General features: G+C 41.6%; 1 long non-coding RNA gene across 2 annotated transcripts; it reads left to right on the plus strand.

Annotated features, from left to right (window-relative positions):
• Nucleotides 1–10,285: 10,285 nt before the first annotated feature.
• On the plus strand, nt 10,286–17,919 carry LOC108178759 (uncharacterized). Of its 2 annotated transcripts, XR_016228246.1 has the most exons (3): nt 10,286–10,577; nt 13,364–13,440; nt 16,508–17,919. It is a non-coding gene; the product is annotated as an uncharacterized LOC108178759 (long non-coding RNA). The 2 variants fall into 2 exon arrangements; XR_011385649.2 differs by lacking the exon at nt 13,364–13,440.
• Nucleotides 17,920–18,914: the final 995 nt, after the last annotated feature.

An 18,914-nucleotide genomic window follows, 5' to 3' on the forward strand; every position in this document is an offset into this window, starting at 1 on the left:
TTCCACCTTGCTTTATTGCAATGGCTAGAATGTCTGGTACAATGTTGAGCAGTAGCAATGAGAGTTTTTCTTCATTTTTCTCCTGTGTTTAGGTCATTATTTTGATGAATTATATTGATTCATTCTCTAATGTTAAGGCAACCTTACACTTTTTTTTTCAAAGATTTATGTATTTATTTGAAAGTAGAGTTACACATAGAGAGGAGAGGCAGAGAGAGAGAGAGAGAGAGAGAGAGAGAGAGAGAGAGAAGGAGTTCTTTCATCCTCTGGTTCACTCTCCAACTGGCCTCAACGGCCGGAGCTGTGCCAATCCAAAGCCAGGAGCTTCCTCCGGGTTTCCCACGTGGGTTCAGGGGCCCAAGTACTTGGGCCATCCTCCACTGCTCTCCCAGGCCATAGCAGAGAGCTGGATCAGAAATGGAGCAGCCGGGACTTGAACCGGTGCCCACATGGGATGCCGGCACTGCAGGCAGCGGCTTCACCTGCTATGCCACAGCACCAGTCCCCAAGATTCATTTTCAATTATCTTTATATGCAGAAGATCAACTGAGTATATACTAAGTAAAGATTTCAACAGATTGCACTCACACAGACACACAAAGTATAAAGAATTGTTTGAGTACTAGTTTTACCATTAATTCACATAGTACAACACATTAAGGACAGAGATCCTACATAGGGAGTAAGTGCACAATGACTCCTGTTGCTGATTTAAGAATTAAAACTCTTATTTATGACATCAGTAATCACCCGAGGCTCTAGCTGCCAAGGCTATGGAAGCCTCTTGAGTTCACCAACTCTGTCCTTATCTAGACAAGGACATAATCAAAGTGGAAGTTCTCTCCTCCCTTCAGAGAAAGGTACCTACTTCTTTGATGGCCCGTTCTTTCTGCTGAGATCTCACTCACAGAGATCTTTCATTTAGCTCAGTTTCTTGTCACAGTGTCTTGGTTTTCCATGCCTGAGAAACTCATGTGCTTTTGAGCTGGATCTGAATGCCTTAAGCCTGATTCTGAGGCCAGAGTGCTGTTTAGGACATCTGCTGTGTATCCTGCTTCCCATGTTGAATCATTCTCTCCTTTTTAATTTTTTCAGTTAGTATTAGCAGACACTAGTCTTGTTTATGTGACACTTTGACACTTAATCCTATCTTTATGATCAATTATGAACTTAAACTGATCACTCATGGATTGGAAAAATCAGTATCATCAAAATGTCTATTCTCCAAAAAGCAATTTATAGGTTCAATGCAATACCAATCAAAATACCAAAGACATTCTTCTCAGATATGAAAAAAATGATGCTGAAATTCACACAGAGGCACAGGAGACCTCGAATAGCTAAAGCAATCTTGTACAACAAAAACAAAGCCAGAGGCATCACAATACCAGATTTCAGGACATACTACAGGGCAGTTGTTATCAAAACAGCATGGTACTGGTACAGAAACAGATGGATAGACCAATGGAACAGAAATGAAACACCAGAAATCAATCCAAACATCTACAGACAACTTATATTTGATCAAGGATCTAAAACCAGTTCCTGGAGCAAGGACAGTCTATTCAACAAATGGTGCTGGGAAAACTGGATTTCCACATGCAGAAGGATGAAGCAAGACCCCTACCTTACACCTCACACAAAAATCCACTCAACATGGATTAAAGATCTAAATTTACGACTGACACCATCAAATTATTAGAGAGCATTGGAGAAACCCTTCAAGATACAGGCACAGGCAAAGACTTCTTGGAAAGGACCCCAGAGGCACACGCAGTCAAAGCCAGAATTAACAATTGGGGTTACATCAGATTGAGAAGTTTCTGTACTGCAAAAAAACAGTCAGGAAAGTGAAGAGGTAACTGACAGAATGAGAAAAAATATTTGCAAACTATGCAACTGATAAAAGATTAATAACCAGAATCTACAAAGAGATCAAGAAACTGCACAACAACAAAACAAACAACTCACTTAAGAGATGGGCCAAGGACCTCAATAGACATTTTTCAGAAGAGGAAATCCAAATGACCAACAGACACATGAAAAAAAGAAATGTTCAGGATCACTAGCCATCAGGGAAATGCAAATCAAAAGCACAATGAGGTTTCACCTCACCCCGGTTAGAACGGCTCACCTACAGAAATCAACAAACAACAGATGCTGGCGAGGATGTGGGGAAAAATGGCCACTAATCCACTGTTGGTGGGAATGCAAACTGGTCAAGCCACTATGGAAGGCAGTCTGGAGATTCCTCAGATACCTGAATATAACCCTACCATTCAACCCAGCCATCCCATTCCTTGGAATTTACTCGAAGGAAATTAAATTGGTAAATAAAAGAGCTGAATTTTCATTAATTTCAAGAAATTTTCAAATTTTCTCTTTGATTTCTTCTTTGATTCTTTTGTTGTTGAGCCCAAATTCCATGTATTTATGTAGTTTCCAATATTTTTCTTCTTATTATTTTTAACTTTTATTTAATAAATATAAATTTTGAAAGTACAACTTTTGGATTATAGCGGCTTTTTCCCCCCATAACCTTCCTCCCACCTGCATTCCATCTCCCACTCCCTCTTCCATCCCATTCAGATCAAGATTCATATTTTTCTTATTATTGATTTCTAGTCTTGCTGCATTGTGATAACAAAAGATACTCAATGTGATTCTTCTTTTAAATTTCTTGAAATTTGTTTTGTGACCTAAAATATGATCTGTTCTGCAGAATATTTCATATGCTTCTGAGAAGAATTGATGTTCGAGAGCTGCTGGATAGAATGTTCTGTAGATGTCTGTTAGATCCAATTGTTCTAGGGTGCAAATTAACTCTGCTATTTTTTTGATGATTTCCTGTCCGAGTGATCTCTCCATTTATGAAAATGGAGTGTTAAAACATCTACTGTTATTGTAATGGGGTCTACCTCTCCCTTCTGGTCCATTAACATCTGCTTCATGTATTTGAGTGTTCCAATATTGGATGCATATATATTTACAATTGTTATTTCCTCTTCATAGACAAAACACTTTATCATTATATAATGACCTTTCTCCTCTCCTTTTCCTATTTTGTTTCAAAACCCATTTTATCTGGTAGTAGTATGGCTATTCTGGCTTTGTTTTGAGTTTAATTTGCATAGAAGTGAGTTTCTTCTAAGTAGTCTATACTTTGTATTGTGTGTGTGTGTGCACGTGTGTTTTATCCATTCAGTTACTCCACGTCTTTTTTTAAAAAGTTTTATTTATTTATTTATTTGAAAGAGTTACACAGAGAGAGAAGAATAAGAGAGAGAGAGAGGTCTTCCACCCACTGGTTCACTGCGCAAATGGCCAAAATGGCAGCAGCTGGGCTGATTTGAAGCCAGGAGCCAGAAGCTTCTTCAGGGTCTCCCACGTGGGTGCAGGGGACCAAGGACTTGGGCCATCTTCTACCACTTTCCCAGGCCAAATCAGGGAGCTGGATTGGAAGTGGAGCAGCGGAGACTCAATCGATGCCCATATAGGATGTGGGCGGAAGCTTTACCCGCTATGCCACAGCGCTGGCCCTGTCTCCATGTCTTTTAACTGGGGAATTTAATCCATTTATATTTAAGCATTAATAGAGAAGGTCTTACTACTTCTACTTCAATAATTTTTTTTTATTTTATTGTAGTCCTTTCTTTCTCTCTCATTAATTTCATTTGTAGTGTATGTACTTTTATTCCTTGCCTGCTATTTTTGATATTATAGATTTGATATTATAGATTTTTGCTTTGTGGCTACCATGGGGCTTATGAAATCTTTTGGTTACAACAAGCTATTTTGAAATGATAGCAACTTAACTTTGATTATAAAGATAGGGAAGGAAACAAGTGAAATTTAAAAATGATTTTAAAAACTACTAAAATCTCCACATTTATATTCCATTCCTCTCTGCATTTTGAATTTATGATGTTCCATTTTATCTCTTTCTATGTTGCTTGCCTTTTAGTCTTTGCATTAAAATATAAATGTTTACTCACTATAATTTTACAGCATTCTGATTTTGGTTTTATATTTATTTTTTTTATTTTTATTTATTTTTTTTTGACAGGCAGAGTGGACAGTGAGAGAGAGAAACAGAGAGAAAGGTCTTCCTTTTGCCGTTGGTTCACCCTCCAATGGCCGCCTTGGCCGGCGCGCTGCGGCCGGCACACCACGCTGATCCGATGGCAGGAGCCAGGTTCTTCTCCTGGTCTCCCATGGGGTGCAGGGCCCAAGCACCTGGGCCATCCTCCACTGCACTCCCTGGCCACAGCAGAGAGCTGGCCTGGAAGAGGGGCAATCGGGACAGAATCCGGCGCCCCAACCGGGACTAGAACCCGGTGTGCTGGCGCCCCAAGGTGGAGGATTAGCCTAGTGAGCCGTGGCGCCGGCCTTTATATTTAATCTTACTTGTGAGTTTTTTGCCTGTGATTATTTTTTTACTCATTAATGTCACTTTCAGTTCAAAGGAGTCTCTTTAATATTTCTTGAAAGAACGGCACGTTCATAATAAGTTATCTCAGCTTTTGTTTCTTTGGGAATGCCTTTAATTCTCCCTCTTATATCAAGGATAACTTTTCTGGATACATTACTTTTGACCAATTTTTTTTTCCTTCAGTACTGCAAAAGTCTTATACTACTCCCTCCTGGCCTGTAAGATTTCTGCTGAGAAGTCTGCAGTCAGGCAAATTGGGCCCATTTGAGGTTTATTTGCTTCTTTTCTCTTGCAGCTTTGGGAATATTTTCTTTATCTTCAACCTGGGGAAGCTTGATTTTAGCATCTAGGGGTAGAATTGCTTTAGGTAAATCTGACTGGTGAACTTTGACATTCAGATACAGATAATTTTTTCTTTTTCTAGGTTGGGAATTTTTCTGTCATTTTCTCTTTGAGTATGCTTTATACCCCTTTGACATTCTCAAGTCCTTCTTGAACACCAGTAACTTTTGAACACCAGTTTGCCTTTTCATGCAGTTCCAAAGTTCCTGTAAGTTTTCCTCTATACCCTTGATTCCTTCTTTTTCCCTTCCAACTGCATATTTTCTAATAGTCTATCTTATATCTTATTAATTCATTTTAATGATTTATTTATTTATTTGAAAGTCAGAGTTACACATAGAGGAAAGGCAGAGAGAGAGAGAGAGAGAGAGAGAGGTCTTCCATCTGCCAGTTCACTCCCTAAATGGCTGCAATGGCTGGAGCTGGGGCGATCTGAAGCCAGGAGCCAGGAGTTTCTTCCGGGTCTCCCACATGCAGTGTGCAGGGGCCCAAGGACCTGGACCATTTTCCACTGCCTTCCCAGGCAATAGCAGAGAGCTGAATGGAAAGTGGAGTAGCCGGGTCTTGAACCGGTGCCCATATGGGATGCTAGCACCTCAGGCCGGGGCGTTAACATGCTGCACCACAGCACCAGCCCCCTTATTAATTCTTTTGTTAAATGTATTCTGCTACTGATGCCTTCTATCATGTTTGCAATTTCACTGTATTTTTCAGTTGAAGGATTTCTTTTTGTTTTTGTTTAATTACTTCCATCTCACTATCAATTAGAATAGAGTATTAAATTGTTTCTCTGTTGTTCTCTTGATGCTCATTAAGTTTCCTTAAAATAGCTATTTTAAACTCTTCATCTGGGGTCAGTGTCAGTATTGTGGCCTAATGGGTTAAGCCTCTGCCTGAGATACTGAAACCATATAGGCACTAGTTCGAGTCCCAGCTGCTCCATTTCCAATACAGCTCCCTGCTAATGTGCCTGGGAAGGCAATAGAAGATGGTCCAAGTACTTGAGCCCCTGCCCCCACATTGGAGAACTGGATGAAGTTTCTGGCTCCTGGCTTTGGCCTGGCCCAGGCATTTGTGGAGTGTACCAGCAGAAGGAAGCTCGCTCGCTCTCTCTCTCTTTTTCTGCTTTTCAAATAAACAAAATAACTCTCTAAAAAGATCTTCATCTGAGAATTTGAAAACTTTAATTCCTACATAGTTGGTTTCTGGCACCCTGCTCTTTATGTGAGGTCATGATTCCACGAAAGTTTTTGATATTTCTCAGTGTATGACACCATGTATACATTGCAGGATTGGCTATGGTACTCCTGGTTTGTTTGTGGCAGCCTCTTCAGATATTCTAAGCAATCTGTTTATTTTCTCTGAGCCTATGGACACTTTGGTATTTTTGCACTAAACAGCACCCCAAGTCAAAGTTTGTACAAAGTCAGGTTTAGGTGTTATTCTTCATTGTTTCTATCCTACAAAACTCTTTAAGCTCAGGTTTGTACCAAAACTGAAGTTCCTGTGTTTGGAATGAACAGAAAAAGTGTTTTAAAAGGAGTGATCCATCCCTTAAATCCGCCTCCTGAGTCTGGTGTAGACCCAGTTACCTATTCCTTTGGGCACCAATACTGTGATGCTAGATCACACACAGACACAAGACCCAGCAGTGCAGCTTAGGAGTAGGACCAAAGCCCACCCTACTGTGATCCATCTTCTGCTGAGGTTGACTTATTGTCTGATGCTGCTCCTACCAGCCACTAATGATGCTAGTTAGAATACAAAACTGTACCATTCAGGTCAAGTAATTCCACTTGGCACTGAAGCAGTTCCAGGGGCTCTGTATGTATGAACTGGCCAGGTCACAGGGACCATTGGTATCAGCCCAATTTTAATTTTATCAGCTTGTCACTGAGTCCCAAAACAGTCCTGTGTTTTCTTGCTGTCTTCCTAAGGTTGTAGTAGGGGTGATGGAGGCAGCCCTTGGCCTTCTCAGACAGGCAATTTGTGTTCACACCTGGATCTCACAGTCATTAAGCCCTGTGCAATTGTGAGGGTACACTCTAGGTGCATGTGAAGCTCATGATGATAAATGCTGAAACAAGTCTATCCCACCAGGGTGCAGGTCTCCATTTGATACTGGGACAAGTTCCGAGACTCCTCACAAAGGAACTTGCCTAGGATGCACACCATCAGATCTGCCCAGTGTTGGGCTTTACCAGCCCAGCACTTAATAACAAGACAGTCTGGTGGTTTCTTGCTTTCTGCCCACATCGGAAGAAGAGTGATAAAGGCAAAGGCAGCTCCCTAATCACTCAGACTTGCAATAGCAGGGTAACAACTGGGTTCCACTGTCACCATTCTCCACAATGTCATTTTTTTAAAAAAAAGATTTATTTATTTATTTGTTCATTTGAAAGGCAGAGTTATAGAGATGCAGAGGCAGAGAGAGGTCTTCCATCCCCTGGTTCACTCCCCAAGTGGCTGCAATGGCCGGAGCTGGGCTGATCTGAAGCCAGGAGCTTCTTCTACCTGGTCTTCCACATGGGACTTGAGCCATCTTCTACTGCTTTCTCTGGCCATAGCAGAGAGTCAGATGTGAAATGGAGCAGCCAGGACTTGAACCAGCACCCATACAGGATGCCAGCACTACAGATGGCAGCTTTGCCCACTCTACCACAGCACTGGCCCCCACAATGTCCTTGGGGCCTGCTTGAGACTGGTAGTAACACACACTGGAATGAATCCATCCCACCAGAGCACAGGCCTGCATCCAATGCCAGAGAAGTCTGGAGGCTCCGTTCAGCAGCACTTGCCCAGAGGTAGAGTCCTTTGGGCTTTATCAAGTGCTGGATCTAAAGGTAGTAGGCCCAGCTTTGAATTCCAAGGCAGTGTCCTAAGCTCCCTTTCCTGCCATACACCACAGTGGCTGGAATCTTGCTCTTTCTGCTGCCAACTGGAGAGAAGTAGCAGAGGTTGCCTGGCTACAGAGGGTCCAAATAGTCTGTAGGTGTGGGCCAGGGGACCAGGCCTTGTGGCTCTGTCCAACTTTGCATTTTTATTACAGTGGGCCTGACACTGGGACTCAATTTCAGTTCCCCCCACGCAAACAGGAGAAATCTTTCTCCATGCTGTGCTACTTGGAGTTGACTGACTGATGACTCTTTCTTTCCTGCTTTATTCAATGCAACTTTTCTTACTATTATATTAAAACTATGCATTGTGTTCTCTCATCTGGCTTTAGTTGCTCTTATGAAGGTGACTTGGTGTGTGAATAGCTGTTCAAATTGTTATCTCTGTGGGAAAGTGGTCACTGGAACATCTTACTCAGCCACATTCCTGCTTTCTGTCCAGAGTACATAGTTTAAAACAACAGAAATGTCTTTTCTCACAATTCTGGAGGCTGAGAAGTCCAACATCAAGGCATTGGCAGATTTAGTATTTTTTTTTAACTTTTATTTAATGAATATAAATTTCCAAAGTCCGACTTATGGATTACAATGGCTTCCCCCCGATACCGTCCCTCCCACCCACAACCCTCCCCTTTCCCACTCCCTCTCCCCTTCCATTCACATCAAGATTCATTTTCGATTATCTCAATATACAGAAGATCAGCTTAGTATACATTAAGTATGGATTTCAACAGTTTGCTCCCACACAGAAACATAAAGTGAAAAATAATAGATGATTTTTTTTAATGATGATGAAATCAGAGCAGACCTATTGTCATGTTTAATCCCAGTGAGAGTCAAGTTGAGAATTGATAATTTCTTTTTTTTTGTTACAGAGGATCAGTTTAGTATGCATTAAGTAAGGATTTCAACAGTTTGCACCCCCATAGAAACACAAAGTGAAATATATTGTTTGAGTACTCGTTATAGCATTAAATCTCAATGCACAGCACATTAAGGACAGAGATCCTACATGAGGAGTAACTGCACAGTGACTCCTGTTGTTGACTTTACCAATTGACACTCCTGTCTATGGCATCAGTAATCCTATGCTCCAGTCATGAGTTTCCAAGGCTATGGAAGCCCTCTGAGTTCTCCGACTCTTATCTTGTTTAGACAAGGTCATAGTCAAAGTGGAGGTTCTCTCCTCCCTTCAGAGAAAGGTACCTCCTTCTTTGAAGACCTGTTCTTTCCACTGGGATCTCACTCACAGAGATCTTTTGCCAGAGTGTCTTGGCTTTCCATGCCTGAAATACTCTCATGGGCTTTTCAGCCAGATCCGAATGCCTTTAGGGCTGATTCTGAGGCCAGAGTGCTATTTAGGACATCTGCCATTCTATGAGTCTGCTGAGTATCTCACTTCCCATGTTGGATCACTCTCCCCTTTATTTACTCCATCGGTTAGCGTTAGCAGGTACTAGACTTGTCTATGTGCTCCCTTTGACTCCCAGTCCCTCCACCATGACCAACTGTGAACTGAAATTGATCACCTGGAACAGTGAGATGGCATTGGTACATGCCACCTCGATGGGATTGAATTGGAATCCCCTGGTATGCTTCCAACTCCACCACTTGGGGCAAGTCAGCCTGAGCATGTCCCAAATTATACATCTCTTCCCTCTCCCATTCCCACTCCCATGTTCAACAGGGATCACATTTCAGTTAATTTTCAACACTTAAGAATAACTGTGCATCAATTACAGAACTAAATCAGTCATATTAAGTAGAACAGATAAAAAAAACTACTAAGAGGGATAATGTATTAAGTTGTTCATTAACAGTCAGGGCTATGCTGATCAAGCCACCGTTTCCCATAGTAGATTTAGTATTTTTAAATTTATTTTACTTATTTAAAAGGCAAAGTAACAAAGGGAGAGGGAAAGATGGACAGAGAAATAGATCTTCCATCCATTGGTTCACACCCTAAATGGCTGGAACAGACAAGGCTGGATCAGGTCAAAGTAATGAGCCAGAAACTCCATCCAGAATGATGCCAGGAGCTAGGAACTCCATCTGAGTCTCTTACATAGTCCTCAGTGTCATGGGCCAAGAGGAATACAGAGTGCTTTGGGACCACAGAAAGCTTCCTTGGTGGCAGCTCATCCAATACAAGCCTACTTGACTCGGTGATTCAACAGAGAGTGTTTCTCAGAAACTGGACACTGCAGAGAGGAGCAATTAGGGGATGGGCACCACCCCAGGGTGGGGTTTGTGTTAACTTCAGAGTAGAGAGCTATTGGGTAAGAAGCATACAAAAAAATCACAGAGCTCCCAACCAGATGGGTTCTCTGTATGAAATTTTGCCCCAACATAACCAACAGTTACCGAGTGCCTCCTCAGTGGCAGACAATATACTAGAAATTGGAGACCTAAGATGACTAAGACCAGAGCCCTTATTGTCAAGAGGCACCCATCCAGATGGAGTGCTCTTCTCCAGAGCCCGCGCAGGGCAACCGGTTCTTGCTCCAATCTCCAATTGTCTCTTTGCTTCCTAATGAATTCCAGCCAAATTCCCATAGGCAAAAGACTGGAATAATCCAGTCTCCTCCGTGCCCCCTCCCAGCCCCCGTGAAGGCCATGTTCCGTTTGCTGGCTAGCTGCTGTGGGGCTGGGTAGGCGGAGGCGGCCAGGACACCATGACCTGATTTTATTCGCCAAGCTTTTTGGTTCGCGGGCGCGCGCCCACGTGACCACCTTCCCCTAAATAAAGTTGAACAGTTCTAGGCTGCGCTCAGATGCTGAGGGAGACATCACCCGGAGTGAGCTGCTCTCGCCGCAGCAGTCACCAGCCAGCACCTCTTCCCCCGCCCCCAGCCCTGCACTCTTGGAACGGCGGCAACCTCGAGAGCCCGGCTCCGTGATCTGCCCAGGTAGGGCGATCTCCTTTACCAGATCGCACGCGGACAGAAGAATGGAAAGGTGGTTGGGTAGCGAACTGAGCTGGGCTGGGCGGATTGGTGTTAAGAGAGAAAGAAGGCTGGATGTATGAGAAACATTTCTAAGTACTGGTGCGGTTCGCCTGTGTGGCTCCTGCTGGGCGCCCAAGGCTTTAGGAAGGCGGCGTTGGACTGTAGATGGTAAAAGTGCAGTGGATTGGGAGTCCGGAAGCCTGGGTTTCTTTCTAATCCTGCCTCAACCTTGCGGGATAACCTTGAGCAACGAGGGCTTTTTAACCTCTTTGAACCTCAGTTTCCCCATTACAAAAACTGGGCTCCGACTCCCGCCATTCCAGCTCCTAATGCAGCTGGCGGCTGGGAAGAGACAATGGCGGAGTGTGGCGCACCTGTGCCGCGAGCCGCGGACTTGCACCCTGATAGAACCCGCTTTGGGGGACAGAGGCTGCCTCAGGAGTGGGGGTGGCATACATGGAGGCGGTCCCGGAGCGCTCGCTTCTGGCGCTCGCACCCCCGTGGCACCTGCGTGCGGATCCAGTAGGAACTGTGGACAGAGCTAGGGTATCGTAGCGCTCCTGGGGGAGCCGTTCCCTCCTTCCAGTTGCGCTAGCGCCCATTCCGGACCCCTGTGCCCTGGCTGTAGCAGCTGAACCCAAACTTAATGGATATGGCTTCCCAAAACGCCTGGTCCTTTCCTGGCTGCCCCCTCCCAAAGATGTGCAGGCTCTGGACTCACTGCGGGAAAAGGAGGGGGAAGGAGGAAAAGAGAGCAGGAACAAGGGGTGGGATAGGAGTGTGTGTGTGTGTGTGTGTGTGTGAGCGCGCCTGTGTGAGGGGAGGGGGAGGGAGAGGGAGAGTATGGAGATCTTAGGGAATTCCCTTGCATCCAGCTAGCGCCAAGAACGCTATCTGAAACTCGGAGTGAGTGTGCTCAATTTATGAGGACCCCCTACTCAGCCACTGTCCTTGGGAAGAAATGTTAGCTGCTGAGAGACCACGCCCCTCTTGAAGAGGGATGGGTAAACTGGAAGTTCAGCTTCCTGGAGCCCAGAGGCGATCTCGCAGCTAGCCCAGTACTGAGAGTGCTTTGGAGACACACAGGTTTCATCGCACATTAGAGGAGGAGGAGAGGGAGAGGAGAGGTAGGGGTGGGGGGGAGCGGGCACGCATACTGACTTAGGCAGAGGATGGCTCCAATTCATTCTCAATCCTTATCTGGCAGCTCCCTCTGACAGCAGTGGCAGGTATACCCACCACCTGAAAGACAAAGAGGAGGGAAGTCTGAAGGAGAGGAAAGCGCCCAAAGGCTGGGCCTTCTTTGGACCCCAGGACCCCTGGGGAAGGGTGGGACCTGGGAAAGGCTTAAGGCACCCGCTGTTCCCTTGGTTTGGATCTGAAATTGTGTCTTCTGCCTTTGTGGCGGAAGCACAGGTATTGCTCCTATCTTGAAAACAAACAGAGCCAAAGGCTGAGTTCTAAAATAATGTTTCCACCAAACCCCCTCCAAAGTGCCCAGTAGATCCCAATCTACCCCTGCTGGTAATGTACTTACTTTCTTTTTCTTTTTAATTTTATTTAAGTTATACAAGTTCATGTATTTCATATATACAGATTTTAGGAACATAGTGATACTTCCCACCTACCCTCCCTCCCGCCAGCAATGTGCTTTCAACTGCCCTCACATGCAATAGCTAATATTTTCTCTCTCATAGTACACATTTCTTTCAGTTTCCACTAGCAAGTCACTATTAGGATTCCAATCCTTTACAGGAGGTGAGATGAGATTCAAAGAAACAGCCCTCAATGAGGTAGTGTAGTGAGGCAGACATACAATCTTAACAAGTACAAAGACAGTGATGGAGTCACTGACCCCTCCACGAGTCTTAATTTGAATTCCTCTACAAGAAAGGTATGGGTTTAAGTTAGTGAGAATCTGTGTGGTTCACAGGACACATACACATGCAATGAACTGACGTGATTCACACAGAGATGCTCACAATACAGCCAGAAGATAATTAACAGTTGAATTTTGTGGTAGGTCTTAAGGTGTCAGCCATCATGTCTCACTGCCTCTTTTATGTAATATATTCCTTTTTGATTCCCCCTCCTCCAGACAGATTAAAATGGCAATCAATGCACACCAGCCAACAACCCTGATTGAGGAGAAAACTAACCTGATAAGCAATTTTGCTAGACTCAGTCAAGGAAATACATCTATAGAGTTTTGTGGAAGAGTGAAGCAGTGACAATAATCTTAAGTGTGCAATTTTCAAAGATGACCCCTAGGCATATTCATACCTGCACCACAGCCCTGGCTGTCCAACCTTCCTTCCTGGTAGTTCTAAGTGGAAAGGAACCCCACCTTGGAGCAGGGAAGTAGATGGTGTGCTAGTGCCCTCCCCTGCTTGGTAGCACAGCATCAGAGAGCAGCAAAGTGCCTTAAAATTAGTCCAAGAACTGTAGTCCTAGAAAAATTAGCTGGGAACTTATTGCTTCAGTACTAGGCTACTTTAAGAATAGTGTGCTGCTTTTGTTTTAGTATTATCTTCATTTGAAAAACTTTTAAAACCCAGGTGTTGTGGAAGACATTTCTCATTCTCATCTGTACAAATGCAAAGTTAACACACACAACCACAGTAATAACCAAGTGCTCTTACAAACATAATCAAATTAAATAAGCCATGGAGTCTGGGGTTTTGTTTCTGCATTCATGTCCACTGCAGTAAAATCCATAAACAATGTGGAAGATATTTTTCCTTTAGGGAGGCAAATGGTAACAGGGGATAGAAGATGAATATGAGGAGAGAGTGAAGAGAAGAGCAGATCCTCATAGGCAGCGGTAAGTGATCTATTGAGGTTGGTTTTATTATGTTCCTAGGAGATGATGCTGGAGAAAAGAATATACCCTCGAACACTTGACACTGACACTGATAGTATTCAGTCTTTCACAGTGAAATCTGAGGCATGGTACTGAAGCTGGGTGGCCAGAGGCCCGATCTGTATTTGTATCCCTACCCCTGATCTCTTTACATATCACATGAACACACGCACTTTATTTTGGTGAATTTTTTTTGAACCAACATAAATGCAAGTAATAAGTGTGTGGAATTGATTTAGAAATGATTCCATCTAGGGCCCTCTATCACTCCACCTCCTACTCATTCCTCTGAATTTCTCCTTAAGATCTTAAGCTAGGCTAAACAGTAAATAGAATGAGGCATTGTGTGAACTTAATGGAGTCATTAATTTGCTTATTTAAATCTTCATTGCATGCATCCTCTGTTGTTAAAGAGCAAATCTGTACTTTTTGTGAATGACCTATATGGATAATTGTGAAGCCCCTTCTGATATAAATAGTTCTTCATTCATGTGATTTAACATTAGCAAAAACAAGAGAAGGAACTCCAGGTTTATTTTCCTCCTGTGGGCTACTCAATACATGAATAAATTTCAGCTTGAAGGGTAAAGCTGGGGGTTGGGAAAGAATAGCTGGATGGGGACAATTTTAAAGGTTATTTGAAAAGGAGTTTAACAAAGAAAACCTCTTGCCTTGACTATCAAAGCCAGTTCAACAGCTGCCCTGACTGAAACATGTGTTTCCACACTGAATCTTAAATCCATGACTAACTGCCATTGATAGCTTGGTATTTTTATTCTCTGCTGCTGGCAGAGAGTCACTTTAAAAATACCAATCATATCTCCCATATTTTTATTTGGACATTCAGCCTTTAAAAATAAATAATAAAGGGTCTTTATAAACTGTGTAAAGCTCCTTCCAACTCTGACAGTTTAAGATTCAATAATTTGATGAAGATCTAAAATGAATCTCCAAACTGTTCAAGTCCCTTTAATGAGGCTAGATAACAAAGATCTGGAAAAGGAGTAAGGTTCTTGGCTGTTCCCAGGGAGAAGTATGCAGAGTGCCTGCAACTTATCTCTGCCTTTCAGTATCTGCCAATTCCAAGGGAAGAGAAATACATGACACGTATTTTGCTTACCTTCCTCTGCCTGGATACATGGCTTTCTTTAAAACCAGGAGCTGTAGAAGTGAAACCAGTTGGAATCCAATCTCCTGTCTCAAAAGACAAGCCTACTTTGTCAGTTTTATGGTCAAATTTTTGGTCATTTTATTCCATGAGAATCACAGAATGGAGTGGTCACTGGAGACTTTGGATGTGCCTGGAGTATTATCCCCATATATTCCTCAAGGGACAATCAGATGCTGCATTTTTCAAATGGCAGCAACCCAAAAATAATAAATTGCTCAAAAATGGGCATTATTCTAAGCTTCATTTTGGAGTCATTGGTGGGACAATCTCTCTGAAATGTTTCTGCACTTATGTATGTGTTTTGCATTTTAGACAATAGAAATGTGGGTATAATATTCACTACATTGATAAACATTAGACTGCAAAGCCTATGGCCTTTGGCCTTTGACCATGCTTTATTTACATTTTCATTATTTATCATTGTAATGGTCTTATATATCATGTGTGTACCTCTAAACCTATCTTCTCTTCTTTACTCAAAATACACCATATTTCCTTCCTTGAAACTTTCTAAAATTAAGTATTTAAACACTCCTGGAAGTTAACATATTGTGGGAGCATATGTGCTTCTGATTAGGGAGAACAGCTAATTTAGTCTTTAGTAATAATATGTCACTTTGTAGTAAACAAGAGTGCATTTGAGTTGGAAGTTCTTAATACCACAGTTAATTAGTAAACAGGCACTTAGTTCCTCACTGCATGGAAAGCTAGATTACTTACTTCCATTAAAAAGTTAATTATAATTATATATACATATATATAATTATTCTCCAAACAAAGGATATAACTCAGAATTCTCTTAATTCAGGTGGGGCCACTAAGAATTTTACCAGCTGATAGTTAGTGAAAATAACAGTACATCAGTAAAATTTTTGAAAGATAAAATTGGGGTCAGAGCTGTGGCTTAGTGGCTGGAGCCACCACCTGCGGCACTAGCATCCCATGTGGGCAGCAGTTCGAATCCCAGCTGCCCCACTTCTGATCTAGCTCCCTGCTAATATCCCTGGGAAAGCAGCAGAGGATGGCCCAAGTCCTTGGGCCCCTGTACCCATATGGGAGACCCAGATGAAACTCCTGGCTCCTGGCTTCAGCCTGGCCCAGCACTGGCCATTGCAGCCATTTGAAGAGTGAACCAGCAGATGGAAGACCTCTCTCTCTCTCTCTCTCTCTCTCTCTCTCTCGTTCTCTCTCTCTGCCTCTCTATCTCTGACTTTCAAATAAATTAACAAATATTTTTTTTAAAAAAGGAAGGTAAAATTGTATATTGGAAGCATAAGTTATTTTAACATCTATTATTCTAGATTAATTATATTATCAGTGTTCCTACTCTGAAAACAGCTAATCAAAGGAACTACTTCAAAGTGGATGTTGAAAACATCATTGTGCCAATACATGCCATAGCTTGCATGGATTGGTGTTTTCAAACTGATTGTTTTATCTTGGCTTTCAGATAATGTAGTCATTTTAGTCCTTTAACGAGAGCTAACATGCTTGCCAAATACAGGCAATGTTGGCCCAGGTTATTTTTCTGGATTCAAAATTCTCCATAATTTTATGAAAGGCTTTATCTCTTATTAAAAACACATTAAGTTAACACATCCTTGCTGCCAAAGGATGTGAGAATTAATCTCAAAGAGAATGGAGAGAGTTCTGCTGATATTTCTCTTGTAATGTCACTAATATGCCCTACCCCAATTCAATGAACTGTTAAGATCTTGTGTATGTTGCAGTCATTCTTGAATTTTGAGACTTTAGTTCATCTTCAGTAGCTCAATATTAGTGCAAAGTTGACTCCACTCTTTTCAAAGCTAGCTCCCAAGGCAGTCTACTGAAGGTTACTATCATTTTCTTGAACAGAAAATCCAAGTCAACTCTTCCATCATCTTCAAGGCAAAGACTGTGAGAGAAAGAGTGCATCGTTGGTGTTTCTTCCAATGAGATCACCTTTCAACTTAGGATTCATGCCTGCCTTCTGGACTTCCGAGAACTATGAGAATATTAATAAGCTGAATGCAACCATCCAGGGTGAAGCCACCCATCTGGAGGCTCCTCTCTCCTCCATGGTGGCCCTAATAATAGTGCTGATAATTATTTTCTCATTGGTAATGACCTCCTTTGTGACATACTGTTTCCAGAAGTGGAGGCTGAGGGGCCGTAAGCTGCAAAGAGCCCAGGAAGAGTATCAAAGAGATCAGGAGAAAAATATATTTCATAGCCCTTCTGATCTCATTTCCTAAAAGTGTGGTAAATTATAAGTGAAAGGCACCATCTGAAACAAAGCAAAATAACAAGAAAGGACAAAAAATGAAATAAGAAGTTGAACATTAAACAACATGAAGCAAAACCACAGGCAACAAAATGACACACTGCAAAGCAATGTGAAGAGAAAGAGGAGAACGACAATTGTACAATGAACTCTGAAAGAAGGGTTCATCTTGTAGCTGATTTGTTATTCAGACTGCTCATTGTTTGAAAGTTGCCTACAGTTTCATTGTAGTTTATAATCAAGTTGGTGGTGATTTTGTTTTGTTTTGTTTTAGGGTTTTTTTTTATGTAAATCAAAACCAAAACTATCATGTATTTCACATCAACATTTTATTTACCGTCAACCTTTGATTTGATGATGAGTGTGAGTTATTAGAGGTTCTGCATTGTTCATTTATTTACTTGCCAAGGATAGCCAGGTGAATGTACAGACAGGAATGTTGTTGGTATCAGGCTTATCATGTGGTAGTTTATTTTCTGATTAGTAATATTTACCATGAAGATAAGAAAAAGGAAAAGAAAGACAATAATCACAGTACATGTAACAAATACTTTAAGTTCTATTTGCAACAAAATCAAGTAGATGTGTTGAAATGTAAGTAATGTGTGTTTTATAAAAAGGATAAAAAAAGAAAACTCAAGTCCCAGACAACCACTTATCCCCTGTTCCACTGAAGCTTTGCCTGAGTTATGGATTGCTTGAAATTAATTAATTAATGTTGTATATGTTTGAAAAAAATTCATTTCTGGTAATAGTGCTGTATGTATACTTGTTTTGGTAGAACAAAATGGTCATTATAATATGACTGAGACATTTTTCAAAGTATGTGTTACTTAAGTAGTGTTGATAATTAAAATATGAAAATGTCTTGGATTTTATAAATGAAATTTATTAAATGAAAATAGATGTCTTATAGAATGCATTGTGGAGTATATCAATCATTGGATATGAAAGCAAGTCCTCTTACTTTGTGACTCAATAAATATGTGCATTAAAAAGAAAATATTAGTTTTTTGGAAACTAATAAGAATAATTGTCTTGGGTTAAAATTGTCTTTACTAAATACTTAATGTGAAAAAAAATTCTGGAAATTGAGACCACTGAAGAGTGTACATCAGGGAATTTATGAAAAGGGAAGGAGATAAAGTGAAATAGAAGCAAAGGGGTTTCTAAAGTACAAACATATAGTTTCAAAGGCCCAGAAAGTAAAATCATGTATAGAAATAAAATACATAGTCTCTTCTTAAGGAACTTGGATTGGGACTCAAAATGAACATTAGGAGTTAAGGTAAGAACATCTGCAAAGCACAAAAATTGGAATCTTGGTGTATATAGTTAGCTCAAATGCCTCTAGGCTTCACAAGCCTATGGAGACATACACAGTATTTTAATATTAAGGACCCAGAGTTCTTATTCCACTTCCCACTTGGTCATGCAAGACCTCTAACTTCTCTTGCAACTTCACTGAGAGTCTAAAGTGTACAAATGGAATGAAAGAAGAGAGGCAATAGTGTTTACAATCCATATCTCACCTTTTGTCACTACATAGTGACTATAATGTTCTTTCTCTCATACTTTGTTTTCCTATTTGATAACATCAGCTACCTATAAAGCCTCGCTCTTAACCCCTGAAGATGGTGCCCATACATGGAAGTTAGGTCTGTGCCATTTATGCCACCTTCCAGTTTTTACAAACTACCATTCCATGTGGTGCTAAGAGTAGTATGAGGTCCCATATAGAACTGAAGATAAAGCTCATCCCCAAATTCTGTATTAGGCTTCCTAAACTGGATTCCATGTAAGTATTAATGGATACCAGACTTTCAACAAAATAACTTCACCCCCACAAAAGCATCAGAAGTTCAAATGCATTTGAAGGGTAGAATTAAGGATAACACTATATACCATCTCCTTCAGTCCAGCTCTCCATACTCTCCCTCCTTTCCTTGGTTACAAAACAAATTCTTCGGTTTTCTTCCAATATCAGTAAGTAAAAAA

This window comes from Oryctolagus cuniculus, chromosome X, assembly GCF_051225735.1.
Source record: "Oryctolagus cuniculus isolate XC-2025 breed Fujian yellow rabbit chromosome X, ASM5122573v1, whole genome shotgun sequence".
Classification (NCBI taxonomy): domain Eukaryota; kingdom Metazoa; phylum Chordata; class Mammalia; order Lagomorpha; family Leporidae; genus Oryctolagus; species Oryctolagus cuniculus.